Here is a 15,097-nt window from a genome sequence, read left to right as displayed (position 1 = left end):
GTAAAACAAAACAATGAATTCACGTGCGATAATTAAATCTGTTTTTCCTCCTAACATGACTACTAACTGCTACATTGCATGGTTTGGTGACAAACTGCAGCGTTTTATGGCCTTCGTATACTGTATACACGCCCATAATGGTGACATAATCCGCAGGACATTTGCAGTTTGTCGTCGAGTCCATCTCATCTAAAATTGGTGTAGGCATCATGTATTGTGCACAAGATATAAACCCAGTGGAACATTTGTGAGATATGATGAAGGGGTCCTTTCTCATCCAAAATTTTGTGAATAGAAAAACCAGGGAACCGAGGAGTGGTAGTTCAGAATACATGATATTTTCCATCCAGATTAGGAATTGATGCCACCTCGAATTACTTCGCTTTCCTGGCATGGAGGGAGTCTTACATAGTATTAGAAATATATTCTGTATGTTTGACTCTCGACATCCCTCCAGATAGGGTTGTGTCAGGAAGGGCATCCGGCCGTAAAACACTGCCAAATCCACATGTGCTACGCAGTTCGCACCCGCGACCCCACAGATGTGGGAAAAGCGGTAGGAAAATAATAATAAGACGAAGATGTTTGACTCTCGGATATTTAAATCATGATAATACAGTAGACAAATTGCTTCGTGGAAAATTGTAATTTAGCAGAAGTTGTCCACTGTATGGTGGTCGTGAATGTTGTTTTGCGAGTCCAATCAACTTCCTTAGCACTAAGCGAAGAAAGCAAATGAAGAGTTTTCGTCCCTCGAAAAAATGTGAAAAGAAGACGGAAATGGCGGAAAATTGGTAACTTCTTAGATATAGTGAACCTAATTGGAGAGACTAAAGGAGATCGGTCAGAGTAGATGACTGGAGAGGTTTGGCACATGTAGTGGGAAGGAATAACAGATTCAGTTTTTGTGAGACTGGGTAATTTTCTGGTTGATGATGTGTATATATTTTTGTAATTACCACATTATTTTGTTTTTCACACATAGGCAAGAGAAAATACTACAGTACCGTCACAAGGTGACAGCAACACAGTGACAACAGACGATTAATGACAAGTGCCTTACCTAAATTAGTTGCGGCGACTTCTAAACGAGTATATTCATTTCATTCAGTCATTCGGTGCCTCGCATAGAATATATGGCTCTTCATTTTATTCCGGCTCAGAACTTTAGCAAGCAAATCCAATCACTGTATCCCGTTATGTGTCCTAGCGACAAGTACAATATGTCGAAATTGACGTTCACTTACCAAAGTTTGCGTTATTCGAAAGACCTCCGTTCGATTGCCGAGGTAATACTACATTATTATGACTATTATTATTACATACATCATCATTATAGACCGTTATGCCTTTCAGCGTTCAGTCAACAAGCCTCTCTGAATTTACTAAACGTCGCCACAATCCTCTGTTTGCTACTAGTGCTGTGGCTTCATTTATTTCCATACCACTTATCTTTAAATCGTTACAAACTGAGTCTTACCATCGTCGTATTGGTCTCCCTCTAATTCTCTTACCCTCCATGACAAAGTCCATTATTCTCCTAGGTAACCTATCATCCTCCATTCGCCTCGCACGACCCCACCACCGAAGCCGATTTATGAGTACAGCTTCATACTTCGAGTTCATTCCTAACTAAGCCTGTATCTCCTCGTTCCGAGTGCCCTCCTGCCATTGCTCCCACCTGCTTGTACCAGCAATCATTATCGCTACATCCATGTCTGGTATTTCTAACTCGTGAATAACATATCCTTAGTCTACCCTGCTTTCGCTCCCGTAAAGCAGAGTTGATCTGGAAACAGACTGATGTAAAGATAGTTTCGTCTGGGAGCTGACTTCCTTCTTACAGAATACTGTTGACCGCAACTGCAAGCTCACTGCATTAGTTGTACTGCACCTTGATTCAATCTCACTTACTATATTACCACCCTGGGAGAACACACAACCCAAATACTTGAAATTATCTACCTGTTTCAACTTTGCAGCACCAACCTGACATTCATTTCTCTTGGATTTCTTACCTAATGACATCAATTTAGTCTTTGAAAGGCTAATTTTCATACCATACTCATTGCACCTACTTTCAAGTTCCGTGATATTAGACTGCAAGCTTTCGGCACAATATGCCATTAAGATCACGTCGTCAGCATAGGCCAGACTGCTTCCACCTAACTGAATCCCTCTTTGCCATTTTATACCTTTCAGCAGATGATCCATGTAAACTATGAACAGCAAAGGTGAAAGATTACATCCTTGACTAACCCCTGTAAGTACCCTGAACCAAGTACTCATTCTACCATCAATTCTCACTGCAACCCAATTGTCATAAATGCCTTTGATTGATTTTAATAATCTAAGCTTAATCCCATAGTCCCCAAGTATGGCGAACATCTTTCCCTCGGTACCCTGTCACATCCTTTTTCTAGATTTACGTAACATAAACACAACTGTCTATTCCTCTCGTAACATTTTTCAGTTACCTTGCGCATACTGAAAATATGATCCTGACAGCCCCTCTGTGGTCTTAAACCACATTGGTTTACATCCAACTTCCTCTCAACCACCGATCGCAGTCTAAAGCGTCATTTCACTTTCCTAGTACCCTTTGTACTGCCGCTTAGAGAAAGAAGAGCGAATGATACTACACTTTTCACACATTTAATATTCTAACAGACTCCATTTTAATTATTATTAAACCGAGCTCGATAGCTGCAGTCGCTTAAGTGCGGCCAGTATCCAGTAATCGGGAGATAGTGGGTTCGAGTCCCACTGTCGGGAGCCTTGAAGATGGTTTTCCGTGGTTTCCCATTTTCACACCAGGCAAATGCCGGGGCTGTACCATATTTAAGGCCACGGCCGCTTCCTTCCAACTCCTAGGCCTTTCCTATCCCATCGTCACCATAAGACCTATCTGTGTCAGTGCGACGTAAAGCAAATAGAAAAAAAAATATTAAAATTGAATTCACAAACCCTGTGTATATCCATAATAAACATTTATATCTACCATAGGTTTAATTATTTCTGAGAAAAGTGTACCTGCGAGGATCGTATACTGTATCATGTGTTCATTTTATACTTTTTTGCGCGATTGTGCATAGAACAACGACACGATCCAACCCGGACGCAGAATGTTATAGTACTGATTCTAAATTATTGTAGTTAGCAACACTTTCTTGAAAGGTGCAATAACAGTTATTACTGGCAGACCACTAGGAATGGGCGTATGTCCTAAAATAACTTAAAAATTAGCAGAGTTCTTACAAGTTGCCTTGAAAGATTAGAGCAGCTACACGCCAGAAGAAGTGACAGATATTGAGTATATGAATTGCTACGTCATACAAAATACTCAAGAAGAGCAGCTCTAATGATGTCTCCGTGTGAGACCAGGATAACAGGATAACCAAGGTCGCCTTTAATGGGGGACTGTGCCTCGAATGAATCATCATGTTTCTTAATTTTGTTGAAGGCAGACAAATAAAGTGAAACATTCACAGAACTCTGCAGTAAATATAGTACGAGTAATTACAACGAATCCCGATAATTTTAAAAGATTTAGTATTCACCTCCTGTGCTCAAGGTTGTGGAATGGAATCCCGCCGTATTGGATTTTCCCTTTTTGCTTGTGGTTTAACGTCGCATTAACACATCGAAGGTTTTCGGCGACGAATGAATGGGAAAAGGCTGGGATTGGGAAGTTAGTGGCTGTGGCCTTAACTAAGGTACATGTGCAGCATTTGCCTGGGTTAGAAATGGGAAACCACCTTCAGGGCTGCCAGCGTGGGATTCGAACCCACTATCTTCCGAATGCAAGCTCACAGCTGCGCGACTTTAACTGCATGGCCAATTTGTGGGAAGTCGATTGGTATTTGAGGTAACGATAATAATATTTGCTGAACGTCCCTTCATAAGAGACGCCATGTTGTTCCACAGGAGTTCTTCAACGTGTGAGATACCACGGTCACAATGTTGTGGTACTTAAGCACTCTGAAATGCCATCGACCTCAACCGGACGCGCTATCGTGGAAACAGAAGGACAACGACTGAAATCTATTTATTCAGTCACCTGAAAATGAAACAATGTTATTACTCATAACCACTCTTACCAGGCCGCTACTATGACAAACTACCAGATTCTCTAAATGTTTATCTGGTGCACCTACCCAAGAGGGATGTGATGTAGATATGACTGAGGATTTTGTCTGTAAGAAGAAAGATGTTGAGGTGGAAGCCTCACGCAATGCCTGAGAGTGCTCTGAGGAGACGAGAGTTTTCATTCGCTTTTTGTTTTAGTGAAGCAAGGTGGTGGCGAAAGATGAAGTGTTGGTCGTAAAACACGCCAAGGTATTTAAGTTTGGAAGAAGATGGGGCGATTGGGAAGATAGCGGACATGGCCTCAATTAAGCTATAGTTCAAGCATTGTTCTGATGTGAGAATGAAAAAAACACGGAAGATATCTTCATAGCTGCCAACAGTGGAGTTCGGAATTATCATCTCACAAATAGTCCGGCTCCATGGCTAAATGGTTAGCGTGGTGGCCTTTGGTCACAGGGGTCCCGGGTTCGATTCCCGGCAGGGTCGGGAATTAACCTCTGACACGGGGACTGGGTGTATGTGTCGTCTTCATCATTATTTCACCCTCATCACGACGCGCATGTCGCCTACGGGTGTCTAATCAAAAGACCTGCACCTGGCGAGCCGAAGTCCTCGGACACATCCCGGCACTAAAAGCTATGCGCCATTTAATTTCATCTCACAAATACAGTATAGTCCACAACACACCGATAGTTAGCTATGCGCCATTTCATTTCATCTCACAAATACAGTATAGCCCACAACACACCGATAGTTAGCTATGCGCCATTTCATTTCATCTCACAAATACAGTATAGCCCACAACACACCGATAGTTAGCTATGCGCAATTTCATTTCATCTCACAAATACAGTATAGCCCACAACACACCGATAGTTAGCTACGCGCCATTTCATTTCATCTCACAAATACAGTATAGTCCACAACACACCGATAGTTACTGAAATGAAATGTCGTATGGCTTTTAGTGCCGGGATATCCCAGAACGGGTTCGGCTCGCCAGGTGCAGGTCTTTCTATTTGACCCCGTAGGCGACCTGCGCGTCATGATGAGGATGAAATGATGATGAAGACAACACATACACCCAGCCCCCGTGCCATTGGAATTAACCAATTAAGGTTAAAATCCCCGACCCGGCCGGGAATCGAACCCGGGACCCTCTGAACCGAAGGCCAGTACGCTGACCGTTCAGCCAACGAGTCGGACACCGATAGTTACTGTAACTCGAAATGAATGTGGTAGTTTGTCATCGTGGTGGGCGTTTCAGAATCCTGGTAGAAGTAGCCATGAGTAACAAGGAGGTTTTCTTCCGGCCCCCTGAGTCACTCCACCTGTCACGGTCAAGGTTACTACTGCGCGCTTGTATCGCAAGCACGACGGTCTGTACAGCGTGCGCAGTGAGATCAAGTCTGGTGATGGAACTGGGACTGGAAACTCTCTTGCTTTTTGAATGTCGATATGAATATTGTGCAATGTAAAATTTCATTCGCAACTTTCCATCAAACTCTACTGAAAGAAACTAGAATTCACACAATACGCAGGCAAAAACCAATATCTCAAAAGCTTCTTGGATATGCCGAAAGATGTGTGGACGAAGTTTTAATTTTGATAGTGTTTCGGAAAAACATGTATTTGAAATATGTTGACGTTTTGCTTAGATAAGTTCACTTTTGTGGTAGGAAGGTAGAATGAATGGCGTATGGCTTTCAGTGCCGGGAGTGTCCGAGGACATGTTCGGCTCACCAGGTGAATTTCTTTCGATTTGACACCTGTAGGCGACCTGCGCGTCGTGATGAGGATGAAATGATGATGAAGACGATACATACACCCAGCCCCCGTGCCAGAGAAATTAACCAATGATGGTTAAAATTCCCGACCCTGCTGGGAATCGAACCTGGGACCCCTGTGACCAAAGGCCAGCACGCTAACCATTTAGCCATGGAACCGGACAGGAAGGTAGAAGAGAAAAGGGAACACCGTTCTTCTAACTTCATGCGGAATTCAATCCCTTTTACATGTCGAAAATGAATACTTATTCGTTGTATAGTGTATTAAGAGTCTAGATGTCCCAAGCACTGCGCTGAGAGAACCACCCTGAACCTCAAACTTCCTATACTAGGATGGTTTAAATAAGTCTCCTGCAGTCACACTTGCGTTCTAGAAAGATAAAAACGGCCGGGCTGAGTGGTTCAGACGGTTGAGGCGCTGGCCTTCTGACCCCAACTTGGCAGGTTCTATCCTGGTTCAGTCCAATGGTACTTGAAGGAGCTAAAATACGTCAGCCTCGTGTCGGTAGATTTATTGGCACGTAAAGGAACTGCCACCGGACTAAATTCTGGCACTTCGGCGTCTCTAAAAACCGTAGGAATAGTTAGTGGGACTTAAAGCCAATAGCATTATTTTATAAGAAAGAACGGCATATACAGTCGCTCTAAACAAAGAAGAGCACATTATATTTTATGTTCCTGGCATGTAATATTTTATCAAACTTAATTTTAATTATCAAAAAGTAATTCACCTCTCATGTAGATACAAACCCTCTGTATATCCACGACAAACATTATACCTATAGGTTTCTTAGAAGAGTGGACATGCGAGGAAGTTATACAGTACCACGGGCTCATTCCTTTCTTGAGTCACTGTACAACGTACAGTGTACATACAAACAATACATATATAAATACATAAATTCGTTTTCATTGTGTAATCTTGTACCTTCAGCGTAGTCTTCAATCCTTTCTGAAGGAAATGATGATGTTTGTTGTTTAAAGGGGCCTAACATCGAAGGTCATCGGCCCTTTGAAGGAAGTAAACGCCTCCCTAACTACTTATTCAAACTTAGCACATTTGGTATATTTTTCTTCTAAGCCTCTTTCCCTGAAATCACGATCACGTTGAATCATTGGCCCCCAATGCTATTTGAAATACGAGAAAAGAGTGGCGATATCATTAGACTATTACGCCCCAGACCATACTTCATTCACCACGTAAGATCTAACGTGGAATAGATACAGCTTTACCCAGTAGCGTAGCCAGGATCGGCCGTTTGGGGGGGGGGGGGGTTATAAAATTATGGTAGAACACAATGAAGGTGCATGCATGACTTGTCATTACAAGGGCACTGAGATAAGTGAATTACAGATCTGTTGGTTCTACAATTATTTCTCTGAATGTTTACTTAGTTTATTGTTTATGGTCAGTTTCAACACACTATACTACCAACCATCACAGAAACACGCAATAGTGATTGCATCCCTCCATATAGGGTTTGCGTCAGGAAGGGCACCCGGCCGTAAAACAGGGCCAAATCCTCATGTGCGACCCATTTTGAACCCGCGACCCCACAGGTGCGGGAAAAGCGGTAGGAAAATAAGAAGAAGATTGTTTATTGTCAGTTTCTGTTAATTTTATTTTTGTAAAAATTCCATGGGGGCTCTAATACCCAGTATCAACCCCCCCCCCCCCCGCACTCCTGGATACGCCCCTGGCTTTACCCGAAGTATTCGTTCTTAATTTCGAATTAGAATTTTAATTCTAAATAATTATCTACAATTTTCCCTATCAGTTCCCAATAGAAATCATACTTATTACGCGTACGTTTATTACCATCAAATGAATGATATACTAAGCTCTTTGGGTCACGTAGCTGTCAGCTTGCATTCGCGAAATATTGGGTTCGAACCATACTGTCGGCAGCCTTGAAAAAAATTTTCCGTGGTTTCCCATTTACACATCAGTCAAATGTTGGGCCTATTCCTTAAATGAGCCCGCGCTAACTCCCTTCACAAACCCGAAAATATCCTACCCTTGCATCACCGGAAATGGCTTCGATGTGTTAGTGCGACGTTAAACCAATAGTAAAGAAGCAGTCAAATTGAAAATAAAACAGTGCAGTGATAATTAACACTGAAAGCTCTCTCCTTACAAAGTATCGCACAGAAATGTCTTGACAACATCTGATTTGGACCATACAAAATTTCAGTCCACTTTAATACATCTTATAAACAGGAAAAAATGTTTCACCTTTGGCAATAGGAGGAAAATAGGAAGGATGCCACAGGGGCTAATGCCTGTGCATTGCTCTTGGGACTCACTCTGGGGATCTGTGCTAGGGCTACCGCGTAAGATAGCCGCTATACATTGATCTTATGGTACTAACTCTGGAGAACTGGTACAGGGAGTAATGTGCATATATTGTTCATCTGGGTTTACTTGTAGGGACTTTGCCCAGGGCTATCACCTGGTCTTGGAGCTGTGCTAGGACGGCTGAACTGGTTGCCCACTGTACATTATTTTATGGGACTAACTATGGGAAGTCGGTACAGGGGCTAATGCGTATACATTGCACTTACGTGTATAACTATAAGTGTCTGGCACAGGGCTACCGCCGGGTCTCTGAGCTATGCTAGGACTACTGAATATGTTGACCGCTACACATTGCTCTTATGCGACTAACTCTAGGGTGCTGGCATAGTGCCCAAAGCCTATATATTTCTCAAATGGGACTAAATCTGGGGACCAGGCACAGGGTTACCTCAGGGTCTCAGAGCTGAGCTACGACCACTGAACAGGATGACCGCTATGCATTCCTATTATGAGACTATAATTGGGAAATTGACACAGTGGCTAATCGTGATACATTTCTCCTATGGGACTAACTCTAACCCAAGATCAAGGGTCCGATTCTGGTATGATTCAGCTGATTCTGTTTTTGGAAAGGGCCCTAGTTACACCTTCGGGTGAAGTAGTGCATATAAAACGAAGAAAGATGTATATACTAAAGGGCTAAACGTGCTCTAATACTCTAAAAGGCTAAAAGGATTATAAAAGCTAAAGGGCCTCTAACCGTCTAAAGTTCTTATATAGGCTAAAGGGCTCTAATGGACTTAGGTGCTTACATAGGCTAAAGGGCTAAATGGAACTAAAAAGCTCTAATGGGCTAATGGGCTAAATGCACGTATAGGTCAAAGGGCTAAAGGGCTTATTTGGGCTAAAGGACACATATAGGTCGAAATGATGAAGAGATCTTACTACGGGCTAAAAGGCTTTGATAGGCTAAAAGGGCAAAGGACGCGTATAGGCTAATGGGATAAAGGTCTGAAGTACTAAAGGACAAGTATAAGCCTAAGAACTAAAGGGCTAATAGGTTAAACGTCCGAAGTGCATTAACTGGCTGAAGGACTAAATAACTTGCATGGGCCAAAGGGCTTATATAGGCGAAAAGGCTAATAGTTTAAAGATCTAAAAGTCTCTAAAATGATAAAGGGTCCGTATAGGCTGACAGCTATACGGCTCTTAGAGGCACAAAGGCTAAGGGCTTTCTTTTAAGGAAACGAGGGTTCATCTGCGTTCAAGATTTCAACTCATCTTACTGAGAGACTGGTTCTTTGTACTATAACGACTGCATCCCACTTCGTAATGTTTCGTCGCCGCATCCCCCTGTAACCTCATCACTCGCCGATACAACCGGCACTCGTCAACATCAGTTACAGACTTAACACCTCTACGACTGCCTGACCCTACCGCCTACGTCACCTCATGTACTTCTCGGAATTTCGAGAAGATCCAGCCGTTCATCTGTGTTCTAGCGAGTTCCGTGCACATTTGCAAAAATTGCCCGACCAACCGTCCGGCAAGAGAGAGGAGCAGGTTGGCCATGATAGCGGCAGGACGTACGTGCTTCACTCTCAGTCACTCTCCTCGTCAGGCTTTCCCTAACTTATCAGTACAAGCCAGGCCAGCACATTTCCAAGAGAGCACTGTCAGTAATAGTGTACTTTTAAGTACACGCTGAGGGTTTGTAAATAAACACTTCTTAGTGCTACCTCAGGACGACTGCGGAAGGCGATGACGACCACTACTACTCCATGCGAGCCCCCGGAGGAGTTTATGTTCCAGGGGAGCTACGCCGACCCATAGCTCCCTGCACTGCTCGACTACTACAATTAAGGACTCAACATGAAAGTCGGAGAGACCTCCTCCTCAAGTTGCTGCGTAATCCACACGGCAAAAGGTGCACGTCCCCATCCTCTAACATCAAATGCTTCCTGCCAGGAGGCCTAATCATTAGGCCCAGTTCAGGACGCATGACGAGCTGCAAGAATATCTCTCCAGAATGTTTCAGGTGGTGCGGATACCAGGAGCTGGAGAGAAGCCAGGCGGTCGTTCGACCCGCCCGCAGATAACCAGAACGCCTAGGAGGCTAACCAACAAGTCAGTTGGTATCGACATGAGCCACTCAGTTGCACCGGAGGCCAAGGACGCGAGCACCAAGGTGGACGGGGGCGCACTCTAGTGTCGTTACTTCACGACTCAGGTACTGCGACCCAGCCTCACCAAGTGGACACAGGCCAAGGTTACACGGGCCACTCAGGACGGGCCTATACACGGGCGCAAACCAGACGGCGAACGGCAACACGATGGTGGAAATGGACGCCCCATGGCGCTCCGAGGCTGCAACACAAGCCTTCCAGTCTGCTAGCGCCAACTTCACGATGCAGATTTCTGGGTGTGCCCTAAACTACAGATAAATGTTATCTTAAAAAGGGAGCCCGGCTCCATGGACTTTGGTCCAAGGGGTCCCGGGTTCCATTCCCGGAGGGGACGGGGATTTTAACCTTAATTGGTTAACTCCGATGGCTCGGGGGCTGGGTGCGTACGATGTATAAAGCATTTAAAATCATCCTAGGTAGGGCCCCATTCACAAACTCGCAGGTCGCCTATGGCCGTCAACTCGAAAGACCTGCACCAGACCTCTCCAGAGACCATGCGATATCATTTATCTTAAAAATGGGATTTCTTTACGTGCCAGTAAATCCATTGACTGGCATTCACGAACTCTAGAATGCCAGTAGACAACGAAACTATTCGGTCCCTCGTCCTTGAACACAAGAAGCGAGTGTCTAACTAACAGTGCTATTCGGCAGACTGCATATTAAGAATGCACGATAGTGAACGTAAATACAAATTTACCTGAGTAGGGGCATCTGGAAACATTCCAAACTAGGACTGGGAAAATTACTGGTACGCCTTAACGGGCATGCGTCTTGTTACAATTCACGTGCATTAATTGAATAAATATTAACATAAATGTATACTTCTTCTTCTTTATCTGTTTACCCTCCAGGGTCGGTTTTTTCCTTGGACTCAGCGAGGGATCCCACCTCTACCGCCTCAAGGGCAGTGTCCTGGAGCTTCAGACTCTGTGTTGGGGATACAACTGGGGAGGATGACCAGTGCTTCGCCCAGGCGGCCTCACCTGCTATGCTGAACAGTGGGAAGGGAACATTGGAAGGGATAGACAAGGAAGAGGGAAGGAAGCGGCCATGGCCTTATGTTAGGTACCATCCCGACATTTGCCTGGAGGAGAAGTGGGAAACCACAGAAAACCACTTCCAGGATGGCTGAGGTGGGAGTCTAACACACCTCTACTCAGTTGTTCTCCCGAGACTGAGTGGACCCCGTTCCAGCCCTCGTACCACGTTTTCAAATTTCGTGGCAGAGCCGGGAATCGAACCCGGGCCTCTGGGGGTGCCAGCTAAGCACACTAACTACTACACCACAGAGACGGACCATAAATGTATACATATAGTTAAAAATACTGAGTTCTAATCAGTGGATCGTTTCAAGGATGGGACTCACTTTACAGACAGTGTCTGTTGGAGTGATGAACTAAGGAGAAACCATCTTCTGCGGTGGGTCAACCCTGGTGATTCATCGTTTAACTCCTTAACTCCCCACTTGTCTCTAGCCTGATTGAAGTTAACAAAACGGCCGACCTTTCAAACACTGCACATGGATGGTTAGAGCCTGGTCGCTTGCTGCCATAGCGGAGGAGATCGGCAATTAATGAATAATATTTCCGAGTAAAATTCGTAGGTAAATGGGATAATAATTGTTGAGCGAATGAACAGTGTAGCACTACAAAGCTAAATTTTACCATTCATAATTCATGCTGGAGCGGTTAATGAGCACTTACACTACTGTTACGCACAAACTTACATTGTCGCTTAAATGCGGCCAGTATCCAGTATTCGGGAGATAGTAGGTTCGAACCCCACTGTCGGCAGCCCTGAAAATGGTTTTCCGTGGTTTCCCATTTTTACACCAGGCAAATGCTGGGGCTGTACATTAACACTTATTGAAACTTGGATTGTGTCAGGGTCATCAGTCATCTTCCACAACGTAACATTATTACATATATGTCTGGCTCCTTGGCTGAATGGTAAGCGTAGTGGCCTTTGATTCAAATGGCCCGAAATTCGATTCCCGGTGATATCCGGAATTTTAGCCACTTTGGTTTATTTTCCTTGCTCGGGGGCTGAGTGTTTCTGGCTGTCTTAATACACGTCTTCATTTACGTACCACACACCACATTATCAACCACCACATAAACACACAATAGGGAATACATATTTCCATATTGCGTTGGCGTCGGGAAGGGCATCCAACCTTCAAAATTGGCTTAATCCACATGGAACCAATCCCAGATATTTGAGGAAAAGATCAGGAAAAAAAGACAGCTGATTACCTATCTGGTTACTTAGATCCTTAGTCAATTAACAATAGTCTCTTTTCGAAACGATATTGTTTTAAATTAATTTATGACTTTGTATTCGGTGAAGGTCAAGATAATACAAATTGGTCCAGTTCTTAATTAATTTGCCAACAGTTCTTATAGCCCTCATGAGTATATCGGGTGGTCAGACCGCCACTTATTATTTGGTTTTATGAAACCCAACCGTCCGCTTCTGTGGTGTAGTGGTTAGTGTGATTAGCTGTCACACCCCGAAGGCCCGGGTTCGATCCCCGGCTCTGCCACAAAATTTGAAAAGTGGTACGAGGCTGGAACGGGGTCCACTCAGCCTCCGGAGGTCAAATGAGTAGAGGGTTCAATTACCACCTCAGCCATCCTGGAAGTCGTTTTCCGTGGTTTCCCACTTCTCCTCCAGGCGAATGTCTGGATGGTACCTAACTTAAGGCCACGGCCGCTTCTTTATTCTTCCTTGTCTACCCCTTCCAATCTTCCCGTCCCCCACCAAGGCCCCTGTTCAGTATAGCATGTGAGGCCTCCTGGGCGAGGTAATGGTCATCCTCCCCAGTTGTATCTCCCGACATAATATCTCACGCTCCAGGACACTGCCATTGACGCGGTGCGAGGGAAAAACCAACCCTGGAGGGTACGCAGATTAAGAAAGAAAGATGAAACCCGACCAACATTAATTTTCTCCTTAAGGTCGAAATTGCTCTGCGTCCCGCCTGTGTGTCAGTAATGTAACTGAGCCATGGAAATAACAAAGGAAAAACGAATATGCGCAATTTCCCCCGCCCAATCATACGAACCATTATACAAATATGCGTTGTATTGCTCCCTGAAATAAGACATGTTCCCGTAATACGATCGAATTAATATGTTATGCCATATGATCTGTAATGGTAGAAAATTAAATGAACGCTGTAAACCATGACTGGAAACTCTGGCACGGATATTAACTTTTGAGGTGGTAGGGTCGTAGTTTAGTGCTACACCTCTAGCGAGTAGTATGAATTGTGTCTTTGTGGCTAAGCGAATAATTTGCTGGTCATCTGGGGTGTCTGAGTATTGGTAGTGTAGTGGTTCGAGTCCAGCCGTATGCACCTTTTTGGACGATAGATCTTGCCCCATTCTAACGGGACGTAATGCTTATCCACACCTATCAGGTCTAGTCCCAGCACTTATTCCTTCTTTCATTCACGATGTATTCTAAACGCAGGTACGTTGATATGTTGCTCATTTATCGAGAAACAATGCAGATCGCATCCGAGTCGCAACGCCTGTATCTCCAGCTACTCCCAGTACGTTCTGAAATCTGCAACTGCGAGGTCAACTGGGGCTGTTGGAAAGGTATCTCCTGTTGGATATGCTCCTACAGGGTGATTGACATCAACCGGGTGGTTTTCAAAATGACCCCATTTCTGTCTGGTAGCAGGTAGGAAGATTCAACTACGTTACGTATATGAAGAAGCTGTGGACGATTCATTCACCATCACAGCAGATGTTGGAAATGACCTCCATCTTCCCATAGACACAGCCGCCTTAACCGTCGCTACAAGCTTCTGGCAGTCCGATGCAACATTTCCTCGTCTATTACATTGATTTCAATCATGATGCTGGTCATCAAATCTTCAATTTTTCTTGGTCGATTTCTATGCACCTTATCCTTGAGATAACCCCACAGGAAATAATCTGGTGTCGTCCAGTGATCTTGGCGGTCACACATTCTCAGAGATTATTCTCTCCTAAAAAAAAGCTGCTGATCAAAGCGAGAAACTTAGTTGACGAGTTGCTCGAGAAGTTGCAGGAACGTGTCCTTGTACCGGTCTGTGTTCATCCTATCCGAGAGGAAGAATGAACCCACTATTCAGTTTGCCGATATTGCATCCCAAACTCCGAATTTCTGTGGGTGCAGGATTACTTCATGTATACCGTGTGGGGGCCCAAATACGGGTATTTTATGATTTCGCGTAATCAGTCAGATAGAACCATTCCTCATGCGTTAACCACGTGATTTTCAGAATTCTCGGTAGCCGTACTGCAAAATTCAAGAACCATCCGGTTCCTGCAGCTAGTAAATGGCATTCATCTTGTATGGCCGCAGTTTCTTTACCTTGGTCACTCTTTGACATATGGAATACGAATACCCCGCCTCCTGAGACAAGCGATGTAACGGTTTCGTTGGAGACCGAAGCAAACGAGCCTGAAACATTTCTGCCACGGCTACCAACCCAGATGTGCGATGCTTACCAGACTCGATCAACGAAGACCTAGATATTTCCAACTTAGCCACTTAGGAGGCTCGCGCACACCACGCTCTCTCCTTAACGCCCTTTGCGTGGCTACGATGGACTCCGTAATCCAATAATGTTTCACTAAAAGCACGCGCTGAGACAATGTGTACTACATCTTGAACAAATATACACTAAAACCATACACAAGCAAAACTGAGAGAACACTTGACACCTAACAAAG

The sequence above is a fragment of the Anabrus simplex genome, chromosome 2 (assembly GCF_040414725.1).
Source record: "Anabrus simplex isolate iqAnaSimp1 chromosome 2, ASM4041472v1, whole genome shotgun sequence".
NCBI classification, from domain to species: Eukaryota; Metazoa; Arthropoda; class Insecta; order Orthoptera; family Tettigoniidae; genus Anabrus; species Anabrus simplex.
This window is presented reverse-complemented; position numbering follows the sequence as displayed.